The 19,084-nt window shown below is 40.2% G+C and overlaps 1 protein-coding gene across 2 annotated transcripts in view; it reads right to left on the bottom strand.

Moving 5' to 3' along the window:
- Nucleotides 1–19,084, bottom strand: part of cdh8 (cadherin 8) — a 186,734-nt gene that overhangs the window by 67,006 nt on the left and 100,644 nt on the right. The window lies entirely within an intron of this gene.

Raw genomic sequence — 19,084 nt, 5'->3', positions numbered from 1 at the left:
CAGACACGTATACTCATTAAAATCAGGCCACTCGTGCGGCCGTATGGTAGAGCAAATTAGATCCTGTGTGCCACCGATGTTTGCCAATTGTCAAATGAAAAACAGGAAAGACAGCTAAGGAAATTGCACCTTCTCCCGGAGATGCCACGTCTTATCTTTGCTCAAGTTAAATTACTGCCACTCGAGCGAGAGAAGGCAGCCAGCCACACACATACACACACACACACAGACACACACACACAGACACACACACACACACACACACACACGCCTAATTATGAAAAGTACCTTCGTCCTTCTAAAAGGTGTCTGACTACTGCAAACAGGCTTTATAAATCCCGAAGAGGGGGACGTCGAGGGTGTGGTGGTTCATAAAATACAGTGAAAGCGGCGAGGCATGAAATAGCTCCATCTTTCTTTCTTTCTTTCTTTCTTTCTGCACCACACCACTCTTGGATTAAAAAAAATGAAGGATTAGAATGCCATTGTTTTTTGGTCCCATTTCAAATCACCAGATTATCTTTCCCAAAACATCCTGGCATGCAGATGTTGGATCCTGGCAAATGTTTGCAGCTGGAGGAGGGACACTTCCTCCGCCTTGACATTATGTAGATTACAATGCCCGCTTCAAACTTCTCCCAGTGTGGAGAAGGCCTTAAAAAAAGCAATGGGGATTATCCGTGTTAAAAACCAACAATGGAATATGTAATATGCCAGAGTAAGTAAGCAAAATGACTCGCGGGCGTGTACACAAATATGTACGATATAGGGTATTGAATATGCAGTGCGTTTTGTCTCCACGTTTACACTTTAATGACCAGTGAAGTGAAAGACAAAACATGCATATTTTTCTACAGGAGTAAATGGATCGGAATGGAAAGCGGTCGAAAAAAAGCAAAGAGAATTGACATCTTAATGATCTGGAAAAAAGAACAAAGTGAAGAATTGCAATTGTCTGATTTTTTTTTGTGCAAAACCTCAAAGAAAAGACGCTCAATTCATTGAACCAAATTTGTTTTCCATATTTACAAAAGCGTGCATGCTTCAGGTTTATTGAAAGTACATTGTTTTGAGCATTGAAAAAAATACATTAGGTTCACTTAATTCCAAGATTAAATTGTCTTTAATGTTTATGACAAAGATCAAATACATATGTTGGGTCCTCTCATGACAAAACTGTCTTTAAAATTTATTTTAAAAAACATCAAAGACCAGACAAGCCATTCCTTGAACACTACATTTGCAGTAGGGCTGCACGATATTTTGTTTGAGCATCGTCATCGCGATGTGCAAGAGCGCAATAGTAACATCACAGGATCGGCTGTGATGTTGGAAATGAATCAACTGTAATATTAAAAGTGACCAGCAGAGGGACATCTTTGGACATGATCAAAAGATTAAAAGAAGGTACGCCTGCTGCATTGCCTATTTCGCGCTTCAGATTGCAACTTGGCAGGCGAGGTCCGTTCAGGGACACTGCGTAAATAGGTTTTCGTTTGTAATACAGTACATAACTGTAAAAATTGATTTCTAAGAAAATTATTATTTGTATCAAAATATATCCATCCATTTTCTACATCGCTTATCCTGGTTAGGGTCACGGGGCACTGGAGCCTATCCCAGCTGACTTCGGGCAAAAGGCAGACTGCACCCTGAACTGGTCGCCAGTCAGTCGCAGGGCACACAGAGACACGGACAACCATCCACACTCACATTCACACCAACACTGAGTGGGAACTGAACCCACGCTTCCCCCACCAAAGTCAGGCGAGTGTACCACTACACCATCAGTGACTTTGTATCAAAATGCCTTAGTTAAAACACTATTATCACACTGTGATAATATGGAATTTGTTTTGTAATATAAAAATGTATTAATTATTTTGTTGTTATTGTGTTTTGTAATATAAGGATAAATTATTCTGTTAATATAGTCAGAGCTGCGAGGAATGCAAAGTTATCAATGTCCTTTCACCCTCGTTCCTGTCATACTGTGTTGGGTGTTTTTGTTTGCACATTAAGGACAAAAGTCCTGTTTTTGTTTTAATTCCTAATTTAAAAAAAACACCATTCAGGTTTTCCCTCATGTTTTTGAGATTATAGGATGAAAGCTGCAGCTGGCTACTAGTGTGGACTGAATGGGTGGCAACAATGGGGAAATTAAATGCCAGTATTTTGAAGGTAATAGCAAGCCAAAAAAAAATTCTCCATCCCCCCAGACCGCTCCCCCCAACAATGTTTTTTTGTGTCACCTTTATCATGCTTTTTGAGTTTGCATGACTGCATATCTTTATGTGCCCTGATTGGCTGGTGACCAGTTCAGGGTGTACACCGCCTCTCGCCCAAAGATAGCTGGGATAGGCTCCAGCCAGCCCGCGACCCACGTGAGGATAAGCGGTACAGAAAATGGATGAGTGGATGGATAGCCAGTCGGGAACATATTGAAACAAAAAAATAATTATGAACTAGTTCATTTTTGGACCAGTGAACTTAGTCCAAATCATGAATTGAATCATGAACTATGAACTGAACTAGTTCATTTTTGAAACGATGAACTGAACTTCGAACTAATTTGCCAAGACAATGAACTTTCCAATCACTGACGCTTTATTATTTCACGTCGCAATATATATCACAGGTTTAACAAATTTGCATTGTAATTTTTTTACAATATCGTGCAGCACTAATTAGCAGCTAGTTTTACAAATGCACATACATGGAAGACTGTGACCAGCATTTACAAAATAGTATCTTACGGTTTTTTTCAAGACTCTTAATTGTATTTAATGTTTATTAAAAACATTGAAGACAAGACGCTGAGTAAATTGTCTTCTTCATCCTTACAAAAAGCTTTTACAATTGGGTCACTGAAGACTAAATAGTTTTGCAGGTGTTAGGGTTGTTCAAGATACGAAATTGTCATTGATATTTATGAAAAACGTATGCTCGAGTCATTGAAAAATAAATTGTTCGAACTTACAAAAACATTCATGAAGGTTAAATGAAGACTAAAAAGTTTTGAACATTTAATTTTTTTACAATGGGGTAATGCAAATCTCTGGGTTTGACTATGAGGCTTATTAAAAATTTCAAAGACAAGACACTCGAGACATTGAAAGAATATCGTCTTACACATATGTTACAAAAACACAGAGTAAGTTGAGACTAAAATGCCTTCAGCATATACAAAAAATAAAATAAAACGTATGTTAGGTTCCTTCAAGACTAATGGTCTTTGATGGTTATGAAAAATGTACGCTTGAGTCGTTGAAAACAAATTTTTGTAAGACTTTACCAAAACACGTACATGAGGTTAATTTAAAACAAAGTTGTTTTTCTGATTTATGAAACAACAACAAACCTTAACAAACCTCTTATGCCCCCCGAAAAAAAACCCACATAGATTTAATGAAGACGAAATTACATTAGGTCCGTTCAGGATTAATTGAAACATTTTCTTTGATGTTTTGACACCCCTACCCATCGAATGGTGTGACCAGTGGATTAGAATGTCCAGTAATGTCCCCTGCACTTTAAAGCTGTCTTTTTTTTCTCAAAATGGTAACTACACGCACAGTCAATATGTTGACTGAATCAACTTGATTTAAATTGGGGAACAAAGCCAAACCTCAATTGCTCGTCTAATTACCTGTCAAGATAACAAATACTGGACTCACCCCCCTGAGCGACGACTGCACTTTGCTTTGACTTTCCATCCCCTCCTCAATCATGCCAGCCACACTCTGTCTGGCAATGTTTTATTAGAGTGAAAAATATATTCTACAATAAACCATCACTTGTTACTGCAAATAAATAGGAAAAACATGTTATTCAATACCTATTTCCTACATTCCTCAGGCAACTTCTCACCCGCTAGAATTCTGTTGAACAAGCTGGTCAAAAACTCCACGGCCACCTCTCCTAGATACCTTCACAGGTACGTCATCAGGACCAACTGCCTTTCCATTTTTCATCTTCTTTAGTGCCTTTCTAACTTTCAGCTTACTCATCATTGCTACTTCCTGGTCCACCACACTTACCTCTTCTACTCTTCTTTCTCTATGATTTTCCTCATTCATCAACTCCTCGAAGTATTTTTTTCATCTATCCAGCACTCACACCAGTCAACACATTTCCCTCTCTATCCTTAATCACCTTAATCTGCTGCACATCATTTCCATCTCTATCCCTCTTTCTGGCCAACCTGTACAGATATGTTTCTGCTTTAGTGTCCAACCTGGCATACATGTCATCATATGCCTCTTGTTTGGCCTTTGCGACCTCTACCTTTGCCCTACATCGCATCTCAATGTATTCCTTTCTCCTCTCCTCGGTCCTCTTAGTGTCCCACTTCTTCTTAGCTAACCTCTTTCCTTGTATGAGTTCCTGTACGTTGAGGTTCCACCACCAAGTCTCCTTCTCTCCTTTCCTCCCAGAAGATACACCAAGTACTCTCCTGCCTGCCTCTCTGTTCACCTTGGCTGGAGTGGTCCAGTCTTCTGGAAGCTCCTCCTGACCACCGAGAGCCTGTCTCACCTCTTCCTGAAACACCGCACAACACTCTTCCTTTCTCATCTCCCACCACATAGTTCTCTGCTCTGCCCTTATCTTCCTAATCTTGCTCCCCACCACCCGAGTCATCTTACACACCACCATCCTATGCTGTCTAGCCACACTCTCCCCTACCACTACCTTACAGTCAGTAACCTCCTTCAGATTACACCGTCTCCAAAAGATGTAATCCACTTGCGTGCTTCTACCTCCACTCTTGTAGGTCACCCTATGTTCCTGCCTCTTCTGGAAGAAAGTGTTCACTACAGCCATGTCCATCCTTTTTGCAAAGTCCACCACCATCTGCCCCTTCAAGTTCATTTCCTGGATGCCAAACTTCCCCATCACTTCTTCATCACCCCTGCTTCCTTTACCAACATGTCTGTCTCTCTCTGTCCAGCTCCTTCCAGAATTTCTCTTTCACCTCTAGGTCGCATCCTATCTGTGGGGCATAGCCACTAATCACATTATACATAACACCCTCAATTTCAAGTTTCAGCCTCATCACTCGATCTGATACTCTTTTCACCTCCAAGACATTCTTAGCTAACGCTTCCTTTAAAATAATCCCGTCTCCATTTCTCTTCCTATCTACAGCATGGTCAAATAATTTAAACCCTGCCCCTAAACTTCTAGCCTTACTGCCTTTTACCTGGTCTCCTGGACACACAATATATCAACCTTTCTCCTAAGCATCATGTCAACCAACTCCCAAGCTTTTCCTGTCATAGTCCCAACATTCAAAGTCCCTACATTCAGTTCTTGTCTCTCTGCTTTCCTTTTCTCTTTCTGCCAATGAACCCGCTTTCTACCTCCTTTGTCTTCGACCCACAGTTGCTGAATCTCCACCGGCGCCCTGCAGGTTAACGGCGCCGGTGGCGGATGTTTTGAACCCGGGCCACGACCGATCCAGAATGGAATTCTTTGGATGAACGCTCATATTTGATTGGCAAAGCTGTAAGCCGGATGCCCTCCCGACGCAACCCTCTGCATTTATCTAGGCTTGCGACCAGCCTAGAGTTTGCACTGGCTTGTGCCCCCCTTAGGGCTGCATTACACAAAGCCCTATTGAGTCATCATTTAATACTTCAAAATTATGTACAGAGATTCTTGGAATTAACAACTTTTTCAGTAAATCAAGCACTATGGCAAAACTTAATGTAACAGTAAACACAATGGTTTGGCTTGGAATGAAATATGGAAACATGAAAAGCAGCCCCTCCTTTGTACAAAAAAATAAACTAAGGCAATTTAAGATTCTTAATATATTACACCCCATCTCAGCTCCATAAAATGGGTTTCAGAAAAAGGACAGTCAATTTATTAAATGCAGTGTTGGTGAAGGAACTCTGCTCCATTTGTTGTGGGACTGCCAGAAAATAAATATATTTGTTTGGGCATAACAAGGCAAGAAATATTTTCTGTTAGTTTTAAAGAATGCTATCTGGGCCTGTTGCACGATGAATAAACTCGAGTGTTTATATACAAAATGTTTAGGATGACTGTTTTGAGGCATGGTGGACGACAGTGGTGGATGACTGGTTAGCACATCCGCCTCACAGTTCTGAAGACCCGGGTTCAAAACCCGTCCTCGCCTGTGTGGAGTTTTCATGTTCTCCCCGTACCTGCGAGGGGTTTCTCCAGGTACTCTGATTTCCTCCCACATTCCAAAAACATGCGTGGTAGGTTAATTGAAAACAATAAATTGCCTCTCGGTGTGAATGTGAGGGGTAACGTTTGTTTGTTTATATGTGCCCTGCAGTTGGCTGGCAACCAGTTCAGGGTGTACCCCGCCTCTCGCCAGCTAGCTGGGATAGGCTCCACCACGTCCGCGACTCTAGTTAGGATAAGCGGTTTGGAAAATGGATGGATGGATGGACTATTTTGAGGGGTGCATTGTGTAGAAGGTTTGTTTTGGTGGATGGTTTGTTTTGGGATGGGGTAAGAAGATGGGTGGCTCAATCAGTGTTAATTTGCATTGTGTATGTTTTTTTCTGATTCTATCTTGTGATTCATCAATAATAAGATTTTTATTTATGTAAACATCAAAGATAATGTAGAGTATTTAATGTAGTAATGTATATATCATAACATCAAAGACAATTTAGTTTTCTTTGAATCAAGCGTACATCCATCCATCCATTTTCCATACCGCTTATCCTTACTAGGGTCACGAGTATGCTCGCGCCTGTCCCAGCTGACTCTGGATGAGAGGAGGCATACACCCTGAACCGGTACCAGCCAATCGCAGGGCGCATATTTTTTATAAAGATCAGACAATTTACTGTAGTTTTCAAATAATGTAGTGTACGCATTTTTCATGAACACCAAAGACACGTGTCTCATATGAACCAAGCAGAGTGGCACGGTAGACGAGTGGTTAGCAGTGCATTCGCTTCACAGTTCTGAGGATCGGGATAATTCTGGCCTTCTAGTGTTGGGTTTGCATTCTATCACCATGGGATTTCTCCGGGTATTCCTGTATCCTTCCATATTCCATGAACATGTATGTTAGATTCCTTGAAGACTAAAAAATCGTCCCTAAAATGGGCGCCAGCTCACCCACGACTCCAATGAGGATTAGCGGTGTGGAAAACTAAAGGATGAACCTAGCATACGTTTTTTTGTAAACACCAAAGACAATTAAGCTTTTGATAAACCAGCCGTCTATATTTTTCGTAAACATCAAACACAATTTAGTTTATGATGAAGTCAGTGTGTGTATTTTTTGTAAACACCATAAACAATTTACTATAGTTTTTGATGAACATAGCACATTTGTAAACAAAGAGGTGGGTCTTAAATTAACCGCACATTGGTTGTTTTCGTAAACACCAAAAACTATGCAGCGTTTGTTGAACCAAGAGCTTAACGTTTTGTAAGCATCAAAGAGAATTAAGTTTTTGATGAACTGAGCGTGTTTCATGTAAACATTAGAGACAATAACATTTTAGATTTTGTGATTTCAGTGAACGTCATTGACAATTTAGTTTTACGTATATGAACCCAGCAAACCTGTTTTTCATAAACATTAAAGACAATTAAGTCTTAGATGAACATGACATGCATTTTTCTTTTTCTTTTTTAAAAACATTGAGGACTATTTGATGTTATGCTGCTTTAAAAAAACATGCAAAATCATAAAAAGCAACAACACAGAACCTGCAGATGTTTTTTCCCAAGCGTTTTTCACCACAGGGGAGGGATTCCAGTAAAAATGTTTTTTCAAAGCTGGCAGCTGGATAACAAAGGTATGCAAATTAGATACCTGTTAAAAGAAAAAACCTGTAATATTTCTCTTTGTGTACAACTGAGTTTCAGCAGGCCGCCAAGAGGCCACAACTGCAACGCTCTCATGCTCACTTTCTGCCCATTTTTATTCATCCCAGGCTCCATGCTACCTCTATCTGTGCCCCCGCCCCCCCCCCCCCCCCCCCCAGGGGGCGTGCAGCCAGTCAGACATAACTATTATTGTTTTAGCAGGGCTCGCGCTCTCAGCAGGACGCTGTTAGCCCCCTGACACACTCTCTCCCCTTGTTCTCCTTGCCTCGTCTCAACGAAATCCTTCTGCATGGCTCACTGCCTACATGCATATGAATGTGGCGCGGCTGCCCTTCACGCTTCCTTACCACATCACACGACCGCCGTGTTTTCATTTTTTTCCACGGTAAACTGCGATGGTACAGTTTGCACAAACCATGCTGGGCAATGGCATCACAAATGAGTTGCAACATGTCTTGAAGCATCTGTTCATTTTCTACATCTATCATGTATGGTGAAGCCAATGCACAAGGCAAAAGCCAGTGCAAACTCTAGGCCGGTCCCAAGCCCGGATAAGTGCAGAGGGTTTTGTCAGGAAGGGCATCCGGCTTAAAACTTTGCCAAACAAATATGAGCGTTCATTGAAAGAATTCCATACCGGATCGGTCATGGCCCGGGTTAACAACGTCTGCCCCCGGCATTGTTAACCTGTAGGGCACTGGTGGAAATTCAGCTACTGTGGGTCGAAGACGAAGGAGAAGTGGAAAGCGGGTTCTTCAGCAAAAAGACGAGGAAAGCACAGAGCCTAGAATTGAATGTTGGAACTATGACAGGAAAATCTCGGGAGTTGGTTGACATGATGATTAGGAGAAAGGTTGATATATTGTTGTTGTTCGTCCAGGAGACCACGTGGAAAGGCAGTAAGGCTAGAAGTTTAGGGGCTGGGTTTAGATTATTTGACCATGGTGTAGATAGGAAGAGAAATGGAGACGGGGTTATTTTAAAGGAAGCGTTAGCTAAGAATGTCTTGGAGGTGAAAAGAGTATCAGATTGAGTGATGAGGCTGAAACTTGAAATTGAGGTTGTTATGTATAATGTGATTAGTGGCTATGCCCCACAGATAGAATGTGACCTAGAGGTGAAAGAGTAATTCTGGAAGGAGCTGGAGAGACACAGAGAGACACGTTCTGGACATGTTGGTGAAGGAAGCAGGGGTGATGAAGAAGTGATGCGTAAGTTTGGCATCCAGGAAAGGAAGTTGGAGGGACAGATGGTGGTAGACTTTGCCAAAAGGATGGAAATGGCTGTAGTGGACACTTTCTTCCAGAAGAGGCAGGAACATAGGGTGGCCTACAAAAGCGGAGGTAGAAACACGCAGGTGGATTACATCTTTTGCAGACGAAATCTGAAGGAGGTTACTGACTGTAAAGTAGTGGTAGGGGAGAGTGTGCCTAGACAGCATAGGATGGTGGTGTGTATAATGACTCTGGTGGTGGCAAGGAAGATTAAGAAGATAAAGGCAGAGCAGAGAACCATGTGGTGGAAGCTGAGAAAGGAAGAGTGTTGTGTGTGTTTTTAGGAAGAGGTGAGACAGGCTCTCGGGGGACAGGAGGAGCTTCTAGAAGACTGGACCACTATAGCCAAGGTGAACAGAGAGACAGGCAGGAAAGTACTTGGTGTATCTTCCAAGGTGAACAGAGAGACAGGTAGGAAAGTACTTGGTGTATCTTCTGGCAGGAAAGGAGAGAAGGAGACTTGGTGGTGGAACCTCACAGTACAGGAAATCATACAAGGAAAGAGGTTAGCTAAGAAGAAGTGGGACACTGTGAGGTATAATGTCTATAAGACAGGTGTGTGGCTTTCCTAATCAAGTCCAATCAGTATAATCAAACACAGCTGGACTCCCATGAAGTTGTAGACCCATCTCAAGGATGATCAAAAGAAATGGACAGCACCTGAATTAAATGAGTGTCACAACAAATGGTTTGAACACTTATGGCTGTGTGATATTTCAGTTTTTCTTTTTTAATAAATCTACAAAAATGCCAATAATTCCGTTTTTTTCTGTCAGTATGGGGTGTTGTGTGTACATTGAGGGGAAAAAATGAACTTAAATAATTTTAGCAAATGGCTGCACTATAAAGTGAAAAATTTAAGTGGGTCTACTGTATGTGCATATATATGTCTTAGTAGAGCTTGGTGGCACGGCAGTGGCTCCCGGCCGTCTGGGTCTCACTTCGGCTTAAAACTTATTTTCTTAAAACTTATTTTTTTTTATTTTATGAAACCTCATGTGCTTTTTCGATTGGTTGTTACATTTGCAACGTTGCAACACTGTACACCAGTGATTCAAATGTTGAATAACAGCAAAACCAGTTGCTGACCGTTGGCCACCAATGAAAATAAGTTGTCGAACCCCACACACTGCATGATATAGTTTGGTTGGTTTCAGCCACATCGCTCAGTGTGCAGCAGAACTTACGACAATGAGCCGGGCTGGCTTATCTAGTGTTAATATCTATGCCCGGGAAGCCCAATAGAAGATGTTGTGTGAGTTCATGTGACTTTATTGTGTCGTTTGATTGGTTAACTAGACTTAAACGTCACTAGCTCTTAAATTGGATTGGTGCCATCGGCGACCCCACGCAGAAGTAAAAGTTGTAGTCTCACGCAAGAAATAGTTGATAAATAAGTAATAATTTATAAATAAAATTAGGGAGCGACATTTAGATCGTTGTAACGGAGTAAAAGTACTGTTACTTCTTAACAGCAGAAGTGGCGGTAGTGTTTTTTCTGGTCTCGTCAACTCCTGTGACTTATCCAAAGCAGGTCCTGAGCACACAGGCAGAACCTCAGGCCGATGCGCTCGTATATTAGTCCGCCGTGGAATAATATACACAATTGCATCTGTGTGTGGAATGGATCTAGCTGCCAGAATTCAAGGAGTACGAAACAATCTATGACGTCAGCGACAGCGACCATGCCCCAACCAGGAAAAACTCATCGGATCTATACGATTAACGTAAATGACCTATTTTGAGTTCAAGACGTCAGATTTTTTATCCAAACAACCATTCGCACTCACAATCACACCTATGCACAGTCTTCAATTAACCGACCACGCATGTTTTTTGGAATGTGGGAGGAAACCAGAGTACCTGGGGAAAACGGGGAGAACATGCAAACTCCACACAGGAAGGATGGATTCAAACCTGGGTCCTGAGAACCGTGAGGCAGATGTTCTAATCAGTCAACCACTGAGCCCCCCCAAAATGTGACATTATGGAAAGTCAATATTCTTCTGGCGAACAATAAATGGCTGTTGCAGAAATCAATTGGGTTGATTATTGTCGAAAAAGTTGCTCTTTACGACTGATCGATCAAGGTAGCGGAAAAGCAAATAAACAAATGGACTGAAGAACATTATCATTCACTAGTGTATTGTTGATGTAAACCCAGTCAGTATATTCTGTGTTGTATTTCCCACTCCTTTCATCGTCCATCCATCCATCCATCCATTTTCTGAGCCGCTTATCCTCACAAGGGTCGCGGGAGTGCTGGAGCCTATCCCAGCTATCTTCGGGCGGGAGGCGGGGTACAGCCTGAACTGGTTGCCAGCCAATTGCAGCTCCTTTTATCGTATACATCCATCCATTTTCTGAGCCGCTTCTACTCACTAGGGTCGCGGGCCTGCTGGAGCCTATCCCAGCTGTCATCGGGCAGGAGGTGGGGTACACCCTGAACTGGTTGCCAGCCAATCACAGGGCACATACAAACAAACAACCATTCGCACTCAGTCATGCCTACGGGCAATTTAGAGTCTCCAATTAATGCATGTTTTTGGGATGTGGGAGGAAATTGGAGTGCCCGGAGAAAACCCACGCAGGCACGGGGAGAACATGCAAACTCCACACAGGCGGGGCCGGGGATTGAACCCGGGTCCTCAGAACTGTGAGGCTGACGCTCTAACCAGTCGTCCACCGTGCCACCTCATTGCATACAGTAAAACATTTTTTTGACGAGTATCAGAAGAAGCAAGGCCCATTGGGAGTTTTCTTTTTCTTTGTTGTCTGCAAAACAGCACCCACCCACCCCCCCCAAAAAAAAAAAAAAAAAAAAAAAAAAAGGGGGAAACTTTGGACCTTGGGTGCCGTCGGTCATCCTTGAAGGAAATAAGCAGACGTTACAGATGAAGCTGTCAGTAATGCATTTTGGTCCAAATGAGCTGTGATGTGCTTCTGCCACCTTTGCGCATCACATCAGGGGCTGCTTGCACCAATTTATGCCCCTTGCCGCTTTCAGGATGATTCCTATTGATTTCCTATCCGACAGAGTAAATAGGAAGTGCGAGGCCCATTATTTCTCAGCAAGACTGACCAGCACGTCTTTATTCAACAAAAATTCAGCAGCCCAACACATGTGATCCCGGGGCGCGGAGTTATTAGTGTAGTACATAATAGCGCTATGACTAATTACACTCGCCGTGAGGATATAAGCGTAATTACTGGCAGTGTGTGTTGCCCTGAAGGCCAAACAGACAGAAGGTTTACTTCTATAGAAGTAGACTAAAATGTATAGATGATACATTATGACGTAGTGGTTGAAAATATGTTTGGTACATTAAAGACACTTCACTGTCTTTGATGATAACAGAAAACTCAATAGTCTTTGATGACCATGATGTTCTTCCCAATTGTTTTGATGTTCACAAAAAATGTACACTAGATTCATTAAACCTCTGCTGGCCATTTGTGCTAGATGCCCTCTGCTGACCATGCAGAAAAAGATATATTATAAGAGCTTTGTGCTTGCTGTAGAAAAACTGTACTTTTAGTAATATAAGAAAATAAAGGTGACACTGAGAATTCTCAGGGTAAAATCATCAAAATAAATCTATATTTTATTTGAATGACAAGGACTGCTGTAGAGAAAAAAAATTAAGCGTAAAATATCTACAAACAAGCAGAAAGGGTGGTAAACTCAAGCAAGGCCTAAATGTTTATAAAAGCTTCAGCAAAAAAGAAATTGTCTCATTGTTTCAGTAAAATGCGTATGCTCGGTGGATTGGAAACTAAACGGTCTTTGATGTGTAAGAAAATGTACATTTGTTTAATAGAAAAATCAAATGTGTTTAATGATCTAGAAAAAAGGTATGCTAGTATAATTGAAAATTAAATCTTCCTTAAAGTGGAATTAAATCTTAGATGTCAAAACTTCCTGTTATATTTTAAATGTGAATATCTTTTTTATCTGATTATATTTACTGAAATGTACAAAGTATTTTTGACCCTCCAGCACGAAACTGATTGCAAATCGCACGGCCATGTTTTGAGGTCTCTACAATTTTTTGAAAAGGCATTAAACATGATTTCCAATGATCTATAGATCAAAGATTCTCAACTGGTGGGTCGGTACCCTAAAGTGGGTCACAGAGGCATTTTGAGTTGGTCACGGACAGATTTTACTATGTATGCGTATTCAGATTCTTTTTTTATTTTTATTTTTTGGTACAATACAGATGTTCCAAGTTCCCACTTGGAACATATTAGTTTGGCGACCGGAATTGTTACTCACTTGTACTCTAGTCACTTTTAGCAGACGTCATGGCGAGCAATATGCTTTTCGCAGTATGTCAAACTTAATTGAAACTGCACTTAAAAATAAAATACATTGTACATGTGTTTTTAGAGGTTATTTCTAAAAAACAACAAAAATCTTGACTGTTCTTGAATTCTATAAAAGTGGGTGTCGACTTTGCAACAACAGGAAAATGCGGGTCCCAAAGTGACAACAGTTAAGAACCACTAATTCATTTTCATCTATCTAACTCGCCAGTTTTCCCGAGCTTACTAGCTGCTAATGCTGGCGAGCTAGCGCCGTAGTCTAACATTTAAACAACGATTGTGTAGTATATTAGTGATTTTTTTTTTTTAGCATCTTAAATTAGCGCTTAAACATGATTTCAAGATGGTGGTATGTTGATGTTGGTGACAACAGTATATGATGGTAATATAAACTGCATCAGATAAAAAAAAAAGATCCACATTTACAACGACATCTAGGGTTTAGTTCCCCTTTAATGATTAAACTGGAAATGAAACAGTCTTTGATGTTTAAGAAAAATGTATATGATTGTTTATTCAGAAAAGAATGTCTTGATATTTACGAAACACATATAGATTTGGTTCATTGAAAGTTAGTGTCTGATGATTACAGAAAAGCAAGGATGCCTGTCTTAGATATTCACACAAAGAAAAGTTTGTATGGTTCATCGGCAACAAAAAAAATCTGGGAAAAAAAACACTTAAAGCAATGCATCCTGTTTGTCCAATGTTTTTGCGATGCCCATAAAAAATGAGCACATTCTATTCTATGACCTAATAAGTATATTTTGTGTTTACGAGAAATGTGTACACTTGATTTGCTCTCAATTGTCTTTGATTATGAATAAAAACATGTATGCTGGGTTAATCAAAAACATTTTCTTCCTTCTTTATGAAAACATGGACGCGAGGCCAAATAATCATATTAGTTTTATTTCAAGTGTATTTTCATTAGTTTACAAGAACACATATGAAGACTTTTCATTGTTATTTACGAAAAAACATTTTCGTTCAGTTAACTGGAAACAGAAACTGATGTTTATCTAACAAATATGTCATTCACCTTTACAGAAACATGGATGTTAGGTACACTGAAGGCTTTCCATTGTCTTTTATGCTAACAAAAATGTACGTTAGTTTAATGAAAAATTGTTTTTTTTATGATTTCAAAAAGGCGGCACGGTGGACGACTGGTTCGAGCGTCAGCCTCACAGTTCTGAAGACCCGGGTTCAATACCTGGCCCCACCTGTGTGGAGTTTGCATGTTCTCCCCGTGCCTGGGTGGGTTTTCTCCGGGCACTCTGGTTACCTCCCACATCCCAAAAACATGCATGAATTGGAGACTCTAAGTTGCCCGCAGGTGTGAATGTGAGTGTGAATGGTTGTTTGTTTCTATGTGCCCTGCAATTGGCTGGCAACCAGTTCAGGATGAACCGCGCCTCCTGCCCGATGATAGCTGGGATAGGCTCCAGCACGCCCGCGACCCTAGTGAGGAGAAGCGGCTCAGAAAATGGATGGATGTCTTTGCTGTTAAAAGACAATCTACATTAGGTTAATTTAAAATGCATTTGTCTTTCATGTTTATTAAAATGTGAACGCTTAATATATCAAACAATGAAATTGTCAATTGTTTAGTAAAAATTAGGATGAATTGTCTTTGATCTTAACAAAAATTTGTATGCTTGGTTCATCTATACAAAATTGTCTTTGTTAACAAAACACATGCACCATAGGTTCCTCAAAAACTAAATGGTATTTATTTATTTGTTTACAAAAAACAAGAACACAAGGTTAATCAGAAACTTAAGTGTTCTGGATGTTTATGAAAAATGTCTGCTCGTTTTATCAAAATCCAAATTCCACCTTTACAGTAATAATTTTTCTTGCTCAGAAAGGTGGTGAATGGAACTTTTTTTTTTTTTTTTAAGATGCCAGGTCAATGCTTGTATGGCAGTGATGAGTAGGTGATTGTGTATTGAGCACATGGACATCAGTGTTGCTCTCTCTCAGCTGCCAGTGGAGGATGATGATGATGATAGTGATCAGACAGAGAGTGACAGCATTTATCATTTCAGTGAGTATTTTTAGAGTAACACACCTATTTTGGTTAAAAATATACATGGGGATTGATATAGTGAATCACGTGACCTTAACCGCAACATCCATCCGCACTACTACATTTGCATTTTGCCAAATCTTGTCGTCGTCCTCCCCAGCCTTTTCTTCAGAGGAATAATTTCCGTTAATCATGCTGGCCCCGGCCGGTGGCAGCTCTCTCAAATTAAGAAACATTTGGCGCTTTTGCCTGTGATGAAGTCGTTCATTAGACAACATGGCTCGGCCATTAGGCTTTTGTTATTACCTCGCCTCTGGAGCAATTAAACACAGCCAAAAAGGGCGCCCCCCTGATTTTAAATTCTATACATCTGCATGTAATTAAAGCAAATCACTGACACCTAGAGGTAGCAAAGCTACTCAAACGCTGGACTTATGGAGAAGTACAATTACTTGTGTAAAAAAAAAAGACTGGTAAAAGTAGAAGAAATTATTAAACTGCTGTAATCAGGTAAAAGTAAAGAAGAGTAAAGTACAATTACAAAAGTAAAAATAAAAACTTAATTTGTTCCATCAATTATATCTATTTTACAAATTTTACAAAATGAGAAAAAGCAAAAAAATTGTTTTAACTTACATAGTTACTTGTCTAGAGAAGAAGGGGAAAAAAAGTTACATGTTGTTGTTGCATGTTGTTTGACATTTAGTTAGCGGTGGCTCACCTTTTATGCTATCATTTTTGCTAATGTAAACTTGAAAATGAACTGAAAAAGTATACCTTGCCTAAATGTTTTTTTTTCCAGATTAGTCATAGAGTATTTGTTAAAGCTTTATATTTATTCAATTTTCTTTAGTTTAATTTCATTTCATTGCAGTAGAAAAAAACAGGCACATTTACGTGAAAACACATTCGAATAGCAGATTGTAGAATAATCAGTTCGCCACAGCGAATCATCCTTTCCCATCTATGTATCTTCTCCATCTGCCTCTCTAATGCCAACTGGCCTCATGTCTTCCCTCTTTTAGTTCTTTTCTTCTTTTTGATCTTCCTCAAGCTCTCTTGCCTGGCAGCTCCATCCTCATCACCCTTCTACCAAAAATGTGTCCAGACCATCAAAGTCTGCTCTCTCTAACTTTGTCTCCAAAACATCTAACCTTGGCCGTTCCTTTGATGAGCTCATTTATAATCCTATCCAACCTGCTAACTCCTAGAGAGAACCTCAACATCTTCATTTCTGCCACTTCCAGCTTTGCTTCCTGTTGTCTCCTCTAATCCATACATCATGGCAGGCCTCACCACTGTTTTATAAACTTTGCCCTTTCTCCTAGCAGAGACTCTTTTATCACATAATCAACCATTCCAACCTGATTGGATCAGTTTCTTAAAATCTTTACACACTCACCATATTTCTCTGGACTGTTGTCCCTAAGTATTTAAAGCCCTCCTCACTATCTCATTTCTCTGTAGCATCACTCTTCCTCCGCCACCCATCTCATTCATGGACATATATTCTGGCTTTTCGGCTAATATTGATTCCTTTCCTTTCCAGTGCATGCCTCCACCTCTCACCTGCTCCCACTGCAGATCACAATGCCATCTGGGAACATCATTGTCCACGGGGATTCCAGTCTACAATCATCTGTCAGCCTATACATCACCACTGCAAACAGGAAGGGGCTCATCTTAAACTCGTCTGTCACACCTACAGCACAACTCACCACTGTTCTGCTGCCCTCGTACATGTTCTGTACTATTCTAGCTTACTTTGCAAACCACTCTAGAGTTCTGCATGCAATACCACAGTTCCTCTCATGGTGACCTGTCATAGGTTTCTCTAGATCTAGTACAAAGACACAATGCAGCTCCTGATCTTCTTAGTACTCCTGTGAATGATAGCTCTTAAGATTTTGGCAAAAGTTTTACGCCGAATGCCCTTCTTGACGCCAGCCTACAGTTTGCACTGGCTTGTGCCCCCCGTAGGGCTACATTAATGATTTTCAAGGCTCTTTTCTGTAAAATAAATAACCTGTAGGTTGTATAAGTTTTGTAAAAGAGTAAAAGAGTGTGGGTACTAGACTGGCCTGCCTGCAGTCCAGAACTGTCTGCCACTGAAAATGTGTGGCGCATTATGAAGCGTAAAATACGACAATGGAGACCCCGGACTGTTGAACAGCTGAAGCTGTACATCAAGCAAGAATGGGAAAGAATTCCACCTACAAAGCTTCAACAATTAGTGTCCTCAGTTCCCAAACGTTTATTGAATGTTGTTAAAAGAAAAGGTGATGTAACACAGTGGTAAACATGACCCTGTCCCAGCTTTTTTTGGAACCTGTTGCAGCCATAAAATTCTAAGTTAATGATTATTTGCTAAAAACAAAGTTTTATCAGTTTGAACATTAAATATCTTGTCTTTGTAGTATATTCAATTAAATATAGGTTGAACATGATTTACAAATCATTGTATTCTGTTTTTATTTATGTTTAACACAACGTCCCAACTTCATTGGAATTGGGGTTGCAATTTATATGTGACCTCCAGGTAAAATATTCATTGATAATGATTCCTAAAAATGTGGTTTCTGTTACCCTTTGAATTTCCATCCCATCTATTCTTAATGATACAGAATATTATTCTTTATTCTGTCATTAAACCATACAATGTTTTTTATTTTTGAGATTGAGTCACAGTCTTAATATCAAGCCACTTTTTAACTTTATCCAACTCGTAATTGACCACTTGTATTGCTTGTTTTATATTTGATCCTGAATATTATCAACAAATAAGAGAGTCCTAAGATGCATTTAGCATGTCATTAATGCACAATATAAACACTTTGGGTCCCAAAACTGATCCTTGTAGTTCTCTGTAATTGATGTCACATCGTTCTGATTTTATATTATTTATCTTAACAAAATCATTTTCTATTATCTAATACAATAATCTCATGCAATACCTCTTATCCTGTATCAATAGTTTTTTTTAGGTAGTTTTGTGTGATCAATAACATCAAAAGCTTTTTTTTAAAGTGAATAAAAAATGTAAGTGAATAAAAATGTAAAAATAAGTAATTCTTATTGTCTATTCCTGCGGAATTTTTCTCTGTTAATTCCATGATTGCCATTGCTGTTGAATGTTTTTGTCTTAAACCCATCCATTTTCTGAGCCGCTTCTCCTCACTAGGGTTGCGGGCGTGCTGGAGCCTATCCCAGCTATCATCGGGCAAAAGGCGGGGTACACCCTGAACTGGTTGCCAGCCAATCGCAGGGCACATACAAACAAACAACCATTCGCACTCACATTCACACCGATGGGCAATTTAGAGTTGTCAATCAACCTACCATGCATGTTTTTGGGATGTGGGAGGAAACCGGAGTGTCCGGAGAAAACCCATGCAGGCACGGGGAGAACATGCAAACTCCACACAGGCGGGGCCTCAGAACTGTGAGGCAGACGCTCTAACCAGTCGGCCACCGTCTTAAACCCATACTGACCATTATTTAAAATGTTGTATTTTTGTATTGTTTGTATTCAGTTGATCTTTTGTTTCCACATTTTTTTGTTTTGCTTTGTTTTTTTTACAATAATTTTTAGTTCATCTTTTTCTACTTTGTC

Source organism: Phycodurus eques, chromosome 2 (genome assembly GCF_024500275.1).
Source record: "Phycodurus eques isolate BA_2022a chromosome 2, UOR_Pequ_1.1, whole genome shotgun sequence".
Lineage (NCBI taxonomy): Eukaryota > Metazoa > Chordata > Actinopteri > Syngnathiformes > Syngnathidae > Phycodurus > Phycodurus eques.
This window is presented reverse-complemented; position numbering and strand designations above follow the sequence as displayed.